This window comes from Nyctibius grandis, chromosome 19, assembly GCF_013368605.1.
Source record: "Nyctibius grandis isolate bNycGra1 chromosome 19, bNycGra1.pri, whole genome shotgun sequence".
Classification (NCBI taxonomy): Eukaryota; Metazoa; Chordata; class Aves; order Nyctibiiformes; family Nyctibiidae; genus Nyctibius; species Nyctibius grandis.
The window spans coordinates 3,155,010-3,174,178 of NC_090676.1; the positions used below are offsets into that span (position 1 = coordinate 3,155,010).

Sequence of the window (19,169 nt, forward strand, 5' to 3'; positions counted from 1 at the left end):
GCGGCCGGGAGGGTGAGAGGCATCCAAAACCAACTGGCCCCAGCACAGCCGGGGCTGTGGCTTTTAAAAAAAGCTTAAATGAGAACGTTTAGGTGATGCCCAGCATGGAAAAGTGCAGATGAAAAAGATACCTTTCTCTCACGAAGACACTGCCAGGGGTTAAGCGTTGTCCCATCTGTACTCTCAAGGATGTCCTGGGGTGTGATTAACCCGTCTGAGCTGGTGGGGCAAAAGGGCCCCTGGAGCAAGGCTGGCCACGACTTGCTGCTCCAAAATCCACTCTCCAGCAGACTTGTAGATATATATCAGGTTTTCCTTCTTCACTGCCAGCTCATCTACATGCAGCACAGACCACCAGGCACTGCATGTGCCTAGGGGACCCTGGTGGGACATCCTGGGCTTGCAACTCCAGTGGTGGCCCTGCAAACCCTCCCTGGGAAGCGTATTCCCTGCTACAGCAATAAAAAAAGGTTAATGAAAAGACATGCTGAAAATGTGGAAGCACAGTTAATGCTACTGCTGTGATGCTTCATTTGAGCTGTGAAGAGAAGATAAAGTCCTGCCTCCCACTGGAGGTGTCACCAGGGAAAATTATTCCTTCTCTAAGTGGCATCACATTTATTCTTCTTTTCAGCTTGCAGCCAGCTTGGTCTCACAGTCTATTTTTTCATGAAAATAATCTGGTTACCTGGCAGTGGTGGTACCCTCCATCCAACCTCCCACCCCCCAGACAAGATCAGTACAAAAGATATTCCAAAATAGATTCACCTAGAAAAGACAACTAAATAAGGACTGCTCTTAGCATGTGAATAGCTAATGAAGACCCACTTAGCAGTCTCAGCATATTCATCAGCTTCAGCAGATGATCGTTGATTGTGTGTCTGCAGCTACTTTTTTCTTCTTTGCTCATCATACCCAGGTCAAATGAAACATGCACAAAACTATGGCAGAAATGAGAAGAGCCGATGGGGATGGGTCACCACTATGGCCATCTCAACTGGAAAATTAGCGGTTAGGATTTTTTATAGCCCATTACATGGAGCTATTTCACCTAGCCACAAGAGGTAGGTCACTTCTAATCACCAAGGGTGAGATCCAGCTCATCACACTGTCTCATGTCTTTCATTAACAAGAGATGAATCTCAGAATCACAGGATCAATCAGGTTGGAAGAGACCTCCAGGATCATCGAGTCCAACCATAGCCCTGACACGACCATGTCAACTAGACCATGGCACTCACTGCCATCTGAACAGTCCTGCCTGGGAGACCCCTTGCAGAAGTACCAGGCACACGTTTTGGGGGGTATTTAGGATTCACCACTACACTAATGTGCTGGTATTGCCCAAAGGACTCACGGCTGTCTGCACCAGCCTGGGTGCAAAGGCTGCGGGTGAGGATTGAACAGGGTGAGGGTCTGCTTGGTGCCCAGCTCCTGGGAGCAGCTCTGGCAACGACTGCCACCCTCACCGGTCGCTGCACCACTCTCCTCTGCCCAGAAAGACTTTTCCCCCTCTTAGCAAGAGATTTTTCAACCAGCTGTGAGAGTTCTGTGAAACTTATAGTGAGTAACACACATAAATACACTATAAGCTATATAAATATAGGGAATCCTCTAACAGGATTTTCTTCTTAAGCACCTTAGGACACTGATTTCTCCTTTTCCTGCAATCAGACCTGGAGGGCTCAGGAACTGCAAGGTGAATGAAGTTTTAATACTATATTTGCTAACAACCTGGGAAAGAAGAAAGGGAACAAAAAAGTAAGAAAGAGAGAGGCAGCCGGATCCTGCCTCACCACAAGTACCCATGTCTTCATCAGTTTGCCACTAGACTTGTGGCAATGGATAAAGGTGGAAGATGGCTGCTGTGAGGTGAAGCGCCGTTGCCAGAGGACTCTGCTGCAATCTGGATTACCCCAAATCTGGAGACCTCATTGATGGTGAATCCTCCCAGATCCTTCCGCTCCTCTCTGTTTCTGACCCAGTAAACCATCCTCTTCTCACCAGTTCTGGGTCCGAGCAAAATGTTGTTATTAGGCTACCTCTATTTTATGGTCTTTTAATTATTTCCACCTCTGTGATTACACTAATTAGCTAACTGGTTTCTAAGGGGTGTACGGTAGCTCGCATTACACTTTCATTAATCACAGCGTTAGCTAGTCCTGTTAAGAGTCCCTGATTTTTTGCATTATGATTTGAAATTATTCAATGCAAGAGTAATCTGAAGGGGGAAAAGAAGTCAATAGGAATAGACTCCGTCTTCACCAGCAGCTTGGCTGAGAGCCTCTCTGATATATTTAGAAATGTTATGATTTACAAGAGCCCGCCAACCATTTACTTAGTGTCTATTAAAAAAAGGTAAGTTTGAAGTTTCCAAATCACAACTATTAAAGGCTCCTTCTCGCTTTCTTTGATTCGAGGCAGTTGACTGACACTTTCAAATGGGATCAAAAATAAAACAACTGACAACACATCTCCTTCATCCCGATAGCTGTAACTAAGCGCTTGCTGCAGCTACACCATCTCTTCATCACACGGCAAACCCAGGACAAAGCAGAAATAAAGATCTAAGAGGAGGTTAAGTTTTTGCTGCTGGAAAAACATCACTCTGGCAGCTCTCAAGACTTTCCTATAATTCCTCATCTACAGAGACTGTTTGATGTGCTAAAGGACTTCTTAAAATAATCAAAATTAAGGACAAAACGGCCCACATTGCATAGCTTATATACATGCACAGGGGAATGTTTGCCACTGTGGTTATGATGGAAAATAATAATAATTATTATATTTAGCACCTACTTCACAGGAGAAATTCAAACACAGATCAATTAATCCTGCCAGCCTGCTGTGTATCAGGCAGGAGAAGGATGGTGAGTGAGAAGACAATTGCCCAGAGACCTGCAAATTGCCAGAGAAGGTCATGCTGGAGTCACCACTTGCAGGCAGCCCTGCCCATCCACTTGAGCCCTGCCCAGACATGAGCTGTTTGCTTTGCTTCCACTTTGTGATCCCAGAGCTTCCCTTTTCCCTCGCCGCAGCCACTCTGGGAGTCCCTGTAAGACATCACTGCCTGCACCACCACCATCACAAAAAACCCTCCAAGGAGAGGTGTGCGGGAAGGCACAGCTCCGTCCATCAGAGTGCATCCCCCTCTGCAAGGCAACAGAGACACAAATTAGAAAGAAACCAGAAGTGGACTCTTTTACATCAGACCTATTTCAGCTTCCAAGAGTGAAAATTGATCATGCCTGCTCCCGCTGGAGATGCTGCAGATGCACATAACGGGTGATTCTCACTCCCTTTCCCATCCCGGGCCAATCCTGCACGTCAGCCCTTTCTCAGGAACAACCTTCCCCTGCGCAGCATCCCGCAGCCTGTTTGAGTCATGGCCCTGGCTGGATGAGTGCATGAGGGCTGTGGCACCAGTGGCAATGAACTGGCCTGGAAAAGCAGGTCCCTGAGGAGAGGGTGCAGGCAACAAGCCAGGGCAAACACAGGAGGCTACTGAGGCTTCTACAGGGGAACCCTGGTAAAATAACAGCACTTAAATGCTGTTCCCCAGGCAGAAATCAGCCCTGTGCTCAGCTGTCGGTGACCTTCATCAGCACCTTCAGCTCAGGTGCTGCTGATACCTTCAGCAAGTGCCTTTTTACCTGCAGTTATCCCATGCTGGTTTTTGGAACAGGACAAACTTTGACCATCCTGCTTGCTCACAGTGAGGACAGGATAACAGCACTGCATGAGGATTAACTAAACCAGACCCTGAGCAGCAGCTGCAGCATCTCAGCTGCCACAGGAGGGTAACCATTAGCTCCTGAGGATTTTTTTTAATAGCAGCAACCTCTTTATTTAGTTATTTTGCATCTCTTCAATCTCCATCCTGTAGTCTTCATCTGCTGCAAAGCTGAGCTCTGGAGAAGGAGGTCTGGTCCAGCTGCAGTGCGTGGCCCTTCTCCCATGCCTGGGCATGCTGGCCTGGGCTCTGCGTGATGATGAAGAGGGTGGTCAAGCCCCAGTTCAATGAGGTGCTTCAGTGCAGCATAATTTTAATGAGCACTAAGTAAAACTCTTTTAGCAGAAGGGACAAGGGTGATGTTGCTCTCACCTGCCAGGGCTGGCTTTGATGAGGAGGGAGAAGCAGGGAGCCTTCATTTCCTGAAACTAAGAGGCTGAAGAGCCCCTGTGACAAGGAAACCATTAAAAAGAAAAAGTAACAATAATACTGAGCAAAATACTGCTTCAGGGAAAAATTTCTGCTTGGTTTTAGCACAGATGTTGATATTGCACACTCAGAAATGGCTGCGTGGATACACATTTGCAGTGTGCTATTAGATGGTGCACGAAAGCAAAGAGCTGCGCTTGCGAGGGAGAAATTAAAGCATTTAAAAATTAAAAGACATTTTAAAAATACCTTCTGAAAGACATTTTCTTCTCTGATAGAGAAGTTATGAGCAGAGAGACTGAGCTTCCCCAAATGTCAGACCCTTAAAGCCAGAGTCTGTGACTACCTTGAAGCACTTGTCCAACACTTCTCTGCTTCTGCAGAGGGGAGCTCTGGTGGGGACCAGCCAGCGCCTCTGCAGATCCCCGTGGGAGCTCCTCTGCTCATGGCGAGGCTGTGCCAGGCTCACCCTGCAGACCAGCCTCGCTGGGGGCTCCTGTCCACAGCTCCCTGCATCACCTCGTTTGCAAACCATCTCTGGAGGTGTTTAAGAAAAGACTGGACGTGGCACTTAGTGCCACGGTCTAGTTGACATGGTGGTGTCAGGGCAATGGTTGAACTCGATGATCCCAGAGGGCTCTTCCAACCTGATTGATTGATAATTTACTTTTCAAATTAATGGATGTCATCCTTTCAAACCCCCAAGCCCTTGGGAGGAGGGAATCCTGAGACCGGCGGGATGAGGGGGTCGCAGGCTGAGGCTGAGTGGAGTTTTTCGGGTATCGTGCCCCTGAAGGTGGCACACACGAGGCTCCTGCACAGAGGTGATTGCTCTACACTTTGCATATTCCCTCTGTGCACCGGGCTGGGATTTTTCATTTCATCCATAATTCATGTCTTGCTGCAGTGATTCTATGGAGGCAGTACAGGACCTCAGCACCGGTGATAACAAGGAAAAGAGAGAGATGCTTTTCATCGCCAGATAGCAAACTGTAGGGCTTGGGTCCAACCAGCACCTCCACTTTATCCCAATTGCCCTGTAGGCAAATACGCAAATAGACAGTGACATAAGAGCTGTGGCTGGGTTTGGGAAGGACGAGCTGCCCGTGCGTGTACAGCCTGCTGAGGGCTGCAAGGAAAACCTCGGTGTCAGGGGGTTCCTGACGCTCTGCATCCTGGAGACCTTTGCTCATGGGTCACTGGCAGCCAAGGCTGAAGATGGCTACAGCAAACCCCATGTGAGCCCACATCCAAAGCCCCTGTCTTGGCTCTGTTCACAGCCAGGAGTGACCGTGGGCTGCTCATTCCTCTGACCCCAACCAGTTTACACATGCAAACGCCCTCGCTGACCAAGCCCGGTGCTGGATGCCCGTGAACCCTCAGCTTTTGGGGCCAGGTTGCTTTTCTTTTTTCACGCGGCTCCAGCAGCGCTGAAGGGTGACAGTCTTTGCTGTCACCACGGATGAGGAGGTCATGGTGCCGCTCTGGCCATATCACATTCATGAAAGAGCCTGTGCTCCCTCCCAGGGCTATAAAGCTTTCCCCTGTAACCCCACTGCCTCTCCTCTCCATAACACACAGACCGAAAAACCCAGTTTGTCAGAAACTAAAGTGTTTTGTGAGATTAAAATGTAAATGTTTCACTCAGCTTTTCGGAGAGGGTTTGATATTTTACTTGTGACTCTGCAAGGAAATAGATTTTTGATAACTGTGCGGAACTGCTGCTGCCCAGCCGCTGCTGCAAGCAGCCAGAACCTTAATAAATAAATCCTCTGTCAGCCAGCTCTGAAAACCAACTTGCTGGTGGTTCGGAGAAATATTGGGAATTTCAAACCAGCCTTGCACAAGGGTACCTGTAATTACAGCAGCCTCTCCTACACTGCCTGGCTTTGCCTGCGTTTGAGAGGAGAGGGGGACTGCAGAATGTCCTCTTTGACATTGCTGGCAATAAACACTATATATTAACTTTTTACTGTGTTTATTGACTTGGAAATTTGGGGAAAGGGCTGTGTCAGGTGTCATGCTTTGCGCTAAGTGTCACCCATGAATACCAGAATGGGACATCGAAAAGGAGCGTGAAAATAATTCACGTGAAATTCCTGCCTGGCTTGGCTCTGGTTTGCAGCCTCATCTCTGTAGGACACCTGCAAAAGGTCTGGCTGAACCCCAAACTAGGTCCCTGCCAAGGCAATGCTTTTTCTTGTCTTTCCATGATGGATCCAGGTCTCTTTTCCTCTGGACTCTCTGACTCTGCCGAAACTTGCACCGCACTCAGCTCTCACCGCCATGCATGGCTTTGGCTGTGTGCTAACAACAGCACAGCACCGTGGTTTGTGAGTTATCCAGGCACCTCGTTGATCCAGACTGCTGTAACCACTGATGAACTTAAGGACAAAAATAATCAGGAGGAGTTTGCTGACTTTGTGCTGACGACCAAAGCCCTCAGCCACCCGCCAGTGTGGTCAGAAGTGAGTTGCTGGGATTTTTGCATCCGCAGTTAGCACACATTTAAATCACAGAATCACAGAATCAATCAGGTTGGAAGAGACCTCCGGGCTCATCGAGTCCAACCATTGCCCTGACACCACCATGTCAACCAGACCATGGCACTAAGTGCCATGTCCAGTCTTTTCTTAAACACATCCAGAGATGGTGACTCCACCACCTCCCTGGGCAGCCCCTTTCAATGGCTAATGACCCTTGCTGAGAAGAAATGCTTCCTAATGTCCAACCTGAACCTCCCCTGGCGAAGCTTGAGGCTGTGTCCTCTTGTCCTATTGCTAGTTGCCTGGGAGAAGAGGCCGACTCCCACTGTGCTACAACCTCCCTTCAGGTAGTTGTAGACTGCAATAACCTTGGTATAAGGAGCTCTTGGCTCACAGCTCTCTGCTGAACACTATGACCAACATAAGTATTCACAGCTTTATTACCAAAAAGCATCATGAGGTTAAATTAACCTTTCTTGCATAATACATATAATAACCTGAATATGACCGCTGCACAACGTGACCAGCAGCGCTCAGAAATGATCAGCAAGTCAAGAATCACTCATAGGATTAATTTGGAAAATAATTTCAAACAATTGAGATATATATGAAAATGAACAGACCACACATTAATAGAGCTTGAGCCTGATGTGTAAACTTAGCTACTCCCTTTTTATCCCTTAAGTAAACTAGGAAGAGTAATGTATTTATAGCCTCTTGACGTAAGTAGCCTCGATGAAATATTGTATGTAATAAATATTCTGCCGTCTCCGAAAGCCTATAGGACACAGCGGTACCAAGGTACTGCAAAGGCAAACTGCATGGCTAACGAGACCTGGTGAGCTGCCAGCCAGCTGAAAACCTCGTGAATGAGAGAAAGCAATGAAAATACAGACTTTATTAATATAAGATAGAGTTTTATTGACACAACCGCAATGCAAGGTCACTGGATAAGGTCTTTCGCCTTTCAGCTTTGCATGGCACCTTTAATCGTTCCTTCCAGCCATCACCTTGGAGTTTGGTCAGCTTTATCCCAATGTTCTGTTGTTTGTCAATAATTTTCTCTGCTGTTTTTTTTCTCTTTTCCTTTCTGATGCAAATATCATAAGATCTTGGCCCTTTTCCCCTGACCCGTGCTGCCAGCATTGCTTTTTATGGAATTACAAATTACACAGTGCATCCGCATTAAACCAAAATGTGTTCATCACCGTTTTTAAATAAGGATGTCATTTGTAAATGCTTTATTCATAATTAATGGAATTATTACTGGGTGCAGCCACATTCTTCATCCATGTACTGTAAGATATGTTGTAAAGTGCATTAGTAAAAAGCTTTATAGATGAGGATAAGACAACCCGACTGTGATGTGCATTATGTGATGTACTGTAGCTGTTGTTGTAACAATCTTTATGCAAGATTTTAAGCTATCAGTCAGCCAGGGGCTGATTGATAGTGTAAATGTTAATAATTAATAATAGGATAATGTTGATAACTAATTAATAGTAAATGATGAGTATGGATTTTTTTTAGTTAGTATTATGCTAATATGCATTATTCACTGAATCATAAAATCACGCTAGAGATGAGAAAGTCTCTCTAGCTTTCTCCATCTGTATCACTGATGAGTCGATGCTGCTCATTCTCAGCATTTCCGAAGCAGCTCTTTTCATCTGGCTTCCTGCATGAAATCCATGGGTTAAGAAGTATTTTTTAAAACAAATTTCAGAGCTCTGGATATGTCCTTACCAGAGTGATGTGTAAAGTCGTGGCCTTTGGGACACAAGTACAACAAACCAGCCTGCTCTACGCATGGAAGACCTACGATCTGAGGGACCCTCCACCTCATTTACAAGGAAATAGTTTAAAATGAAGGAATTGCCATTGCAGATTTCTTTCACTCGTGTGTAGCATCCTCCAGCAATTCAAAACCATTACGCACGCTTACCTTTTACAGTGGGTACAGGAAGGTCCTTGGGCTGATGAGCAACCTGTGATGCAGGTGGTGTGTAAAGATGGAGAGAGAGGAAGTTTAGTGCAGAGCTGTAAAGGTGGCTCAACGGTGGTGTCATTTTTTTTCAGCTGACATCATTATCTGTTTTATATATGCTAGACAGGATCAAAGCGGGCATTACGTCATGCCGGGTGAAGTAAATGTCTGTTTTCTGCTGGGCACAGACTGCCCAGAGGGTGTGAAATGCCGATAGCAGCCTCAAAAATCAGGATTTAGAAACAGGTCCTGTGTAATGGCCCCTGGGATGTGCTGGGTTCAAATGCTCCCAGCAGGGACATCTCCCCTTCTCCAGCCCAGCAGCGACTGTCTCCATCACCCGTCTCACGGCTGCCCTCGCGGGACCAGATATATAATTTTGCCTTCTCCAGTTTCAAAGACTAAGATGCGGGAGAGCTTCTTCCTGGTACTCAGCTGGTTTGTACATAACCTCAGCCAAAGGCATCAAATATACCGAGCTCACTGGCATCTTCCTGCTGGCATGGTCTCCGGCGAGGAGGAATGCCCTCCACAAACCCCTTGTGATGGCATTTTGATTCCTCAAACCACGCTAATACCCACCCAGCTGTCTGGCAATGCATGAGCACAGCTTATTGACTAGGGTGAGGGCAATGTTTAGTGAGAGCTAAAAAGTGCTAGTTAGGAGTTCTTTTGTTAAGGAAATTAATATCGGGAGGTTTTTCATACAGAGATGAGACTCCTCAGAACTGATCCACAGATTATCTTTTTTATCCCTTCTCCCTGTCCTGCCTCTCAGATTTTGTGTTTGGCTTTTCAACGTTCGTATTTCAGATAAATCCGCAAGCACATTTTCGGGTGGACGTCACCAGGATCCACTTCCTCCCGGCCCACAGACAGTCTGTCTCTTATCTCACTTACATTAGTATCAATTATTTACAGCAGGAACGCTAAATCATGAAAATGAAGTTGCAGCAAAGCTCTGCCTTGCCTAAGTACCCCGCACTGGTTGCAGCTTCCCAAGCCCTTGTGCTATTTGTACTTGGACTTGCAGAGCCACAGCCATGAGTTTATTCCCCCTTCCACAGCTGCAGGTTAGAGCAGTGGTCGAGCACCCACAGCCCGTGTTCTTCATGGAGGTAAAAATCATATATGGAGTGCAATGGGCAACATGTTTATAGGGAAAACTTTTCCACGGTGACTGGGGTGTGGAGCAGCACAGCTCCTTTGTGTGTTCCTTTGCTTTTTTTTTTTCTTTTTTCCCTTCCACAGAGTCTTCCTGACATTGGAAAGTAATGTTTGGAGGAAGGAGACAGCCTGCCTGTCCGTGCAGCCCGTGGGTGATGGAGCTGACACCCCAAAGCAGGGTGCAGTCAGCCTGTCTGGGGGCTCACCGCTGCTTTGCTGCATGGCACCAGTATCGCTGCCGTTGCCCTCCTCCTCCTTCCCACGGGTGTAATCTTTCTTCTGGGAGACCATAATCTGGGGGGAAGAAGCTCCTTCCCCACTTGTGGTGGCCAGTGCCATGAGGTTTGAAAGGGTCTCGCACTGGCACGCAAAAACTGATGAGCTCCTTAAATGACTGAGTGCATAAGGGATTTTTTTTTTGATGAATAGTATTTAAACATGAATAATTAAAATCTCAGTTAAATGGGGATGTTATACAGCTTAGGACAGTATAAACACAAGTGTCTGGGCTTTGTTCATGATCTTTGGATCCAGAACAGAAGTACTTTGCCTCCGTTGGTAAGTGCACCACTAAGAGAGGTGATGCTTACACCTTTGACCTTGGAACAGTGCCTACATTTAAATTTCCAGTAATTCTCAATATTTTTCAGATTAATCCCTGCTTGCACCAGAGAAGCTGTCCTTTCCTAGTTTTGGCTTGACTGCTTACCCAGCACATTCCCACCCTGTTAGTTACAACCCAGAAAAGTGAAAAGAAACACCAAGAAAATAAAAATATCAAATAACCCTTTTGAAACCTGGTGGTAGAGACTATTTAGAGAGCGAGGAGACCTCCTGAGTGCAGACCAGAGCCTGCAGATGCTGGTCTTGACCCACCATGGGCTAGCAAGGGAGTTACCCCATAAGACCCACGCTACTCACAACTTTGCAAAGCTCGAAGCCTACAATACAGCTCCTTAAAGGAAGCCTCCAACCACCAGTGACTAATTCAGCCCCGGAGGGGTGATTTCAGGCACCTTTGAGCTTCCCTGACGATGTGCAGTGGCTGTGGGAGCCGAAGGGCAGGGCTTGCCTTGGCTGGAGGTTTCTATCACTCAGCGGGTGCTGCTGGAGATGGAAACCTTCATCCAAGGCAAGTCTTGTCCCCAGCCCTGAACGAGCTGGCTCAACCCTTAGGGCGTTACTGTCACCCACAAGTGTGATTTTGGGCAGACACAGGGGTCACTCGAGGGGGAGAGGTATGCAAGGGAGGATGGAGAAAAGAAAGGGAGTTTTAATTTTAACCTTCTCTGAGTCACTTCATTAGCCCTGACCCTGTTTGACCCTTTTACTGTTGTATCAGCCTAACTGTTTATTTTCCTCATAAAACTAAAACTAGATCGATTGTCTCTGTCTCAAAGCCCTTTATGTGTCTTGGCGCCCAGGAACAGCCCTGCCGTTAGCAACAGGCCTGATGCAAACTGAATTTTTGGGAAACAGGAACAGTTTGAAGCAGACACCAAGCTGACCTCCCCATCTTCCTCCTTTTTCCCGCTTAAGCTTCATCTATTGCATTTAAAAGAGAAACTCTATCTATTTGTTTTAAATATAAAGGTACAATGCTCTCTCTATATATGTGCCCGGCGTGTCTCTGTTGTGTATGCATCTGTACAACCAATAACTGTGTCTTGCTGAGGATTTAAATATTAGTCTTCAAAATCCAGGTCTAGAGCACCAGATTTATTTGTATGAAAATAAACCCTTTCTTGCTTAAGGAAAGATATTAATTATAGATGCAAACCCATAAATCTTCTGGCTTTAGGTGCGATATTTGCTGGATTATAAATATGAATTGGAGATGAGGGTCCTGCTCTTCCTATTATTACTATTATTATTACTTACTGGTTATTATTTTCTATATGATCGGTATCTTCAGGTGGGTCAAACTTTACGGGGGAACGGGGAGCTAAGCCTTCACAGGGTGCACACATGTTGAATTCATTAAAAGGTTTTCCATTCCAGCCTTGCTCTCTGCTGCATTTCACAGTCTGGTGAGTCATTAAACAGCCTGTTTAGGTCTCTTCTCCTCCTCTCCATCCTGCTTTTGGTACCTCATTTCATTGTACTGCTTTTGCCAGATCATATCAAACTCTCTAATGTTTATTAATGACGTCCTGTGCATCCTATTGACAATGTGCTATTGTTTCTGAGGTTCTGCTTTGACACCAGTCTTGGAAAGCAGCCAAACCAGGAGCCACCGGGGACCCCAATATCACCCAGGGCTTTGTCATAGGTGACAGTTTTCTTCTCTGCCATTTATTATGGCAGATCTGGGAACATCAGTAATAAGCCACAAGCGCTTGGTCATCCAAGGAGCTGAGCACCCAGAATACCAAGTGGAAGATTTGCTTCAGGCAGGAGGTGACAACTTTGATGTGATACCTGTGGACAGTCCTGATGGTGCTCAGCATCTGCCAGGGCAGGGCTGGCGGAGCCTCACCATACATCACCCTGGAGCTGAAGAATTGAGTGTAATTTGTTAACTCAATACAAACTGAGACAGGAGTGCTTTGCAGTGGATCTCCCAGAATTTGCCAAGTGCTCCAGAGCCAGGAATGCCAATTAATGAGAGTTAAATTGAAGACTTCATTGAGGACCTCAGGGCTTGCTCCATTTGCTGCTGTTTCCCTGCTGCTCTCTGCTGCTCCAGCCCTGCCTACTGCTCTGTGGTCCATCGAGGACTAAACGAAGCCAGATGCCAAATGCAAAGGGCTAGATGCCCACGAGCATTAGTAGAAGCAAAAGGCATGCAGCTGGGCTGGTGTGCACCAGGAGGGATGCCTACAGGCAGCTCTGGCAGATGCAGCAGGTTGCTGACCAGAGGAAAGCACGTAGGGGGATCTCAAACTTGATTCATGTAACACCCTACCCTGAAACTAATAGGACCTTGTATGCCAGGACTGTGAAGACAGGGCTCTGTGTAAGGTCTGCTTTTTTGAATTAGACTCCTGTGCTTAAATAAATTGAACTGTCAGTATATTAAATGATTTAATGCCTGCTTCGGTTTTGCAGTGGAATCCTAATGAAAATACTCTTCAATATAAAATGCTGGATAAATTAAATGGTGAAGTGTTTTAATAAATGGTCTGTTGTTATGGTGAACCACATTAAAGTAGCGTTTATCTCTATGGTAATGATGTTGCCTTGGCTTTAAAACAGTTTCTGCTGGTTCAGGCTTTTCCTGACAAAACATAAGTGTTATGCTTAAGTTGTACAGTTCAAAAGCATCTGCACGGTTCCTAGGCCAAAACCTGAAATCAATGGAAATCTTGTTGTCTGGCTGACATGGAGCTGGATTAAATGGCGCTTGGAGCAGAGGGCTCTTGCAGACTGAATTGGAGATGCTGAAGAAGTTGCTGCCTGATGCCCTGAGCAGGAGGCACAGAAGTGTGCGTGGGTTAGTTACTGCAGTCAGCAGCATCCTACAGTGCTGCCTCCTCCCTGCTAATTAATAATCTGGATTATCAACTGTGGCTTTCAGGTGCTGGTCACAGCAGCAAAGAGGTGGCAGGCAATGGGGACAGCAGTGACGGCATGAATCGTGTAAATCCGGCACAGCTCAGGACCCAGAGTCCTTGGTGGTGCTCAGCATGGACAGCGAGGTGCTTGGTGTAGGCAGCAGGGCTGAGACAAGGTCCCAGCCTCCCAGCTTCGGGGATGAGGCCCTAAATTTACAGCTGGATAGATTTTGCTCTTAAAGAACAACAGTGAAACCACGAATAGGCTGTAGAGGGGCTTCAAAGTCTTTCTTTGCTGATCTCATTACAAGTTAAGATAACAAATTCTATCTCTTTTATATCCTTTTATAAGGTAAAGACCTGCTTTGAAAGGTAAAGACCTTACCAGAAGATAAAATCCCTTATATATAAATCAATTATGAAATAACTTTAATTGTCCTGCTTTTGGATATCAGTTCTTATCTAAATACATCCATCCACCACAGTATTTCTTTGGAAGGAAATTTTTTTCCTGACACTGTTTTCAGAGCTTGAAAACCCAGAAATAATGTGCCAGTACCCAAACAAAACATAAAAATAAAATAATTTATGGGGAAAAAAAGAGATACCTGTTTGGTGCCCAGTGCATCTGGGTGCACAGTAAGATGTCAGCTGGGGATTGCAGACCAGTCCCAGGAGAAGTCAGTGGGTGGCTCCTGGAGCTGCTCAAGTGAGGGGTCTGCACCCAGGGCTCCTGCTGAAGAATTTGCATGAAAGGAGGAATTTCAGCAGCTCCCAAACCAGAGAGCAGAGACGTGGGGGAGCTCCCGCAGAAAGTCCCACTATGCAGGATCGTGGCTCACTCTCATTCTGCAATTTCCTGCGCTCAGATGACCGTGTTATCAAACTACACATTTTTACACACAGTTCTAGCAATTTTCAAGGAATACAGATGTGTCACTCCCCTGAAAAGTCTATCAAACTAAAGCAGCAGACAAGAATCAGCAGGATTTAACTCGACCACTGGAACACACGTCCTTCATGTACTGGCTTTAAGCTGGTCTCTGTGGTACTGCGTTTTGGGGTTTTTTTATAGCAGAGGGATGTAGGGGGTTTGTTTCATTTGGTTTTATGGTACTTTTCCAGCCTTACCACTGACAAAGATGGACGACTAATAATACTGAGGTGTCTGCCTCCACCTCCAACACTGTGAGCCTCCACCAAGGCCACACCAGTAACTCTGAGAAAAGGGAATTGTCCCACTCAGTGCTCAGGGATGATAACTTGAATACTGGTTATTAGGAACACTATAAAACCAAAGAAGGACCTTCCTGTCCATGCGGTGTGGGGTGTCTGTATGCCGATTCACAGTGATCTTTGGTGCATCCAGGATATGGCTTAAAACAAAAAAAAAAATTCACCATGATTTTGAAATGGCCAGTGATGATGAAACCATCTGTTGGGAAGTTGTTCTGATGTTACTTCTTCCAATTTAAAAAGTGCACCCTTCCCAGTCTGAATTTAACAGCGTCAGCTTCCAGTCACAGGCTCTTTTTACAGCTCTGTCTGTTAGATTGAAGAGCTCTCCTTTCTGCATTTCTGTACCCTGTCTGAATACATCTGGATTGTCATTAAGCCATCCCTTAACCTTCTCTTTGTTAAGCTAAGCGCATTGGGGTCCTTGAATCTGTCACTATAAGGCATGTTTTGCAACGCTTCAGTCATTCTCGTGTGCCCTCTCCCATTCATCACCATCCTTCTTGAGCCGCAGACACCAGAAATAGCTGCAGTGTCCCACTAGATGTTACACCAGAGATATTTCACTCCATTATTTTATCAAGTTTCCAGAGTTGTGTAATAGGATCCTTCCTCCCGCAGTGAAATCCTGGTTCCTCGAAGGGAGGCTTCGCGTGTGCCCACGTTAAACTGGCTGGTGTTTGCTTATATCTGGTTCATGAAAGATGCAGGTCTGAGGAAGAGACTGATCCACACACCAACCGTGGTCCTACTCCAAGTCTCATCAGCAAACTTTGACTGTAATGAGTTCGGATTTTCTACCATTTGCTAAAAATGATGAACTGAAACACAGCGACTGGGGATGCTTCTCTGATATGTTTAAACATATCAGCGGGGGTTTTATCCGTTTAGCGTGTGCCATGTTGATTTTACACTGTTTTAGCTTCCTAATAAATGAGATAACATTAAGTCAAATGCCTTGCAGAAGTCAAACGTAACAGTGTTGATGAAATGTACTAAATCAATCAAATCTATAATCACATTCTTGAAAAATTATATCAATTTAATTTAATAAGATCTATTTTCCATTAACTCATGTTGATTGTAATTAATTATTCTCCTTAAATTGTTATTAATCAAGTCCCTTATCAGGTCTTCCATTATTTTTCACAAAATCAACATCAAACAATCAGATTTATAATTACGCAAGTCATCCTCCTCATCGACGTTTATGCACTGGCACAAAGTCAGCGCTGCTTCGGTCTTCTAGAAAACTCCTGGTCTCGCAGACGCTGCCGGCCCGGGGTGCTCCTGGGACGGATTTTAAAACTCTCAGGCACCGAATTTTGAGGGCTGCTAGTCAAAAAAATCCTCTAGCTGTAGTAGCAGCTGTTTAACATCCTGAGTTGGAACTGAAGATATTTCACATCATCGTATCACATTGCTACTTCACTCAGCTTTTTTCCCCCCAAACCAGAGAAATTAAATATTTAGTGTCTGCCTTGTATGCGTTCTTTTTTTTAATGTCTGCTATTCTGTCTAGACAACTACTTTTAGTCTCTTATATCTAAAGAGCACTTCCCTATTGCCCTCAGCTCTGCTAGCCATAGGTTTGATCTCACAGCCTTCTGCTTGGGGCTGGTTTATGTTCCTCATTACCCACTTTCCCTTCCTTCCTTTGAGTGAATTTAGACCTATCTCACTCCCCTTTGAGCTTCTGTTTTTAACCAGAATAACCTGCTCTTTCTCAACACTGAGACTTTACCAGATTCCCTAGAAGCCATAGTGCTTTTAAACAAAGAGTTGCCAAATATCATCCACATCTTCTGTTTAAAATCCTCCAGGTGACCCGGCTTACAATGCTGAAAAGCAAAGGGACCTACTGTCGGCTCAGGCTTTCTTCTGTCTGTTGAAACAGGGTCACCTCTCAGCTGGCTGTAGGTAGTTTTTGGATCTGTGATCAGTTCTCCAGCTGTCAAGATGATCCTGTAGAGCATCCTCCTGGTTTTGGTTAGGAAACTCTCTTCTATGACATTTAGAAATTCCAAAAACCAGCAGCATGAACCTTCGAGCTCACACCATGCAAGTTGAGGTTCCCCAGGACAACGCAGGAAAATTTTCTTGAATAGTATAAACATGTGCTGTAGGAGCCAGTAGTCCCTGTTTTCTAGTGAGAGTTGATGGTCTGGAGAAGCATCTTCTTTTGGCTTTTATTTGTATTTGAGGTCACTTTCTCTTAAGTTTCCAGTGGTGCTTGGAACACAGCAATGTCACTTCTGATACTGATTGTCCCTCCTGCACCTTCCTTGCCCACTCAATGCTTTCTAAATAGGTTGCAACTATTGATTTTAATATTCCAGGCACATGGATTTTTCTCCCCAAGTTGAAGTCATGCTCTCCAGATAGAATTTGTACTCATAAATTAGTCGCTCCCACTTTTTTTTATTGCTCAGACTCAATGCACTGCTGTACAGGCAATTACTGTCCTTCTCCTCACTTCCCTAGATGTGTTCATTAGCTCTTTCCTCAGCAGCTTCATTTTCTTCCTTGGGCTGCAGACGGGGATGGATGCTGAATGACTTCTGTGCTTCTTCGTGCTCTCCAGTGCCTGTTCCTACCCATACAGTCTATGTTTTTCTTCTTCCAGAAAGGCCACCAGCCCAAAGAGCTGGCAGGGGAAACATAGCAGAAGAGAAAACCTCAGCCCAACCACTGCCAGTTGCAGTGCGGATGCCCTTCAGGTTCATCATAGCAGTGGATGCAGAATGACTCAAAAAACCATCATCTGTCATGTGTCTGCTTCAGACAGTCTCCAACCTCCCGATTTCTTCTGGCAGCCACTTCCCATGTTGGGCTTGACCTGCTGTGACTGTTCCCCAGGCGCATAAAAGTGCTTTTACTGGGCTGCTACAAACACATCACATTTGGGGAATAATCTCACTTGCCTTTTGGTCCCAGGGGATTTCCAGAGGTTTTGCAAACACCAGTGATGGGGGATTAAGCCAAGAGAGAGGAAGAACTGTGCTTAGGGCACCTGTACGTGTGGCTTGAGATCTGCAGGTTTCCTGTCACCTGCTCATCTCCTGCCTTTGGCACGTGCTTCAAGGTTGTGTTGGCCTGAATCCAGCCGAGGCCAAGCTGTGCTGACCGCATAACACGCTTCTGCTCATTTTAACTGTCTGTGTTGCAAAGTGAGAAAAAAACAACCAACCCTGTTCTTGCAGGTCCTGACCAGCTTGCAGCCAAGGGCTGGAACAGAGACTTCTGATGGTTTTGAAGGGTCTCCTGTCTGGGTGGTTTTATTTGCAGCTGGTGTATGTGAATGTATTATGGTCAGAGAATCCCTGTTTCAGAGCAAAATCAAACCACAGCAATTCTCCAGACTTGGCCCGTGCTGGGGTCAGTGACTGGGGATGTGCCTGTCCCTGATCCACCTTCTTCCATCCAGCAGAGTATTAGGGGCAAATCTGTGAGCAGAGAAGTGGAGAAGTGCGAGAGAAGAAAGCAGAAAGTCTGTAAAATAAACAAGCTACAAAATGCCTCCAGGTTGCTCTAAATTATGCATCCTTCCTGTCGGGAGACGTTCAAGGTTGGCTTTTGCTTTGAACGGCTCTCCTCTTGGATCCTCACCTTCATTTTCTGGGATGCCTCTGCTGTGGGTTTATGGTTCCTTTTCCTTCCGTTTCTCTGCCTTTAAAACAATTTCTTTGCTACCTCTTAAAATTCAGAACATGATGAGTGAGGTCCCCCCTCGGCTGAGCGATGGGGGAATGGGAAAGGGATAAATGGGCTCTAGTAAGAGATCTGTGCCTGCTGCAGGGCAAGCACCATTGCAAGCCCCTTGCAGTGGTCCCCCTCTGTTTGAGGCCAGGACAGACGGACAGTGCCATGTCTGCAGGGACCGTGAATAGTCCGTGCTTGTTCATAGTCCTGGTCCATGGCTTGTGCAGAGCTGGGACAAACAGGAGCTCCCTGACTCTTTGCAAAAACCGTGGGGGTTGTTCTGGGAAAAAGCCTGAGCTGCTCATTCCCTTAATGTGATTGGCGCTCGGTTTGGTTATAAATTTCATTTTTAAATTGTAGCTTCTTTTTTTTTTTTCATTTTTTTATTAAAACCTCTAAATTTCATTAGTTTGCACTTACAAAAATAAACCTGGCATCAACTAGTGAGCTCTCCTGCGATTGTGTCATCAATTTAGCCTGCCACTGAAGCAGCCCCGTGTCACGCCTGGCACAGTGACAGCACCCAGCTTCAACACTGCGGCTGCCTGCAGTCACCTGCCCTGCCTGGGAGCAAAGAGGTACTTTCATGGACTTTTGTGATTAGGAACTTCGGTTTCAAGGTTTCAGGGTGGTAAAAAAAAAAAAAGGAAGTTGATTGTAAATTTAATTCCTGCATCTTAGTCATTTCTGAGCCATGGGTCATTAACCACACATTAGTACTGCTGGCCATTTTTCAGAGGGGCTGCTGCAGCGACATGGAGCACGGCTGCTGCATCCTGGAGCATCCTGCCTGTGACCCACGGGTGTCTTGGGGTGGCGGGGGGCACCCACAGCCTGTGGGCTTGGCAGTTTTTTACCTGGAAGATCCCAGAGGAGAGTCAGAACAGTTGCAGTCCCGAGCGAGAGACAGCGTATAAACGTCATGGGAATGG

General features: G+C 46.0%; 1 long non-coding RNA gene across 15 annotated transcripts in view; it reads right to left on the reverse strand.

The window, feature by feature from the left end:
* LOC137672216 (uncharacterized) overlaps nt 1-19,169 on the reverse strand; it is a 67,135-nt gene that overhangs the window by 7,648 nt on the left and 40,318 nt on the right. For 7 of the 15 annotated variants that reach the window (XR_011049542.1, XR_011049548.1, XR_011049532.1 and 4 more), the window contains exons 5-9: nt 16,398-17,981; nt 13,908-15,461; nt 8,594-8,636; nt 2,899-3,152; nt 132-452 (exon numbers count right to left, since the gene is read on the reverse strand). This is a non-coding gene — a long non-coding RNA (uncharacterized lncRNA). The remainder of the gene's footprint in view (nt 1-131; nt 453-2,898; nt 3,153-8,593; nt 8,637-13,907; nt 15,462-16,397; nt 17,982-19,169) is intronic. The other 8 variants (XR_011049541.1, XR_011049537.1, XR_011049543.1 and 5 more) reach the window with 8 other exon arrangements.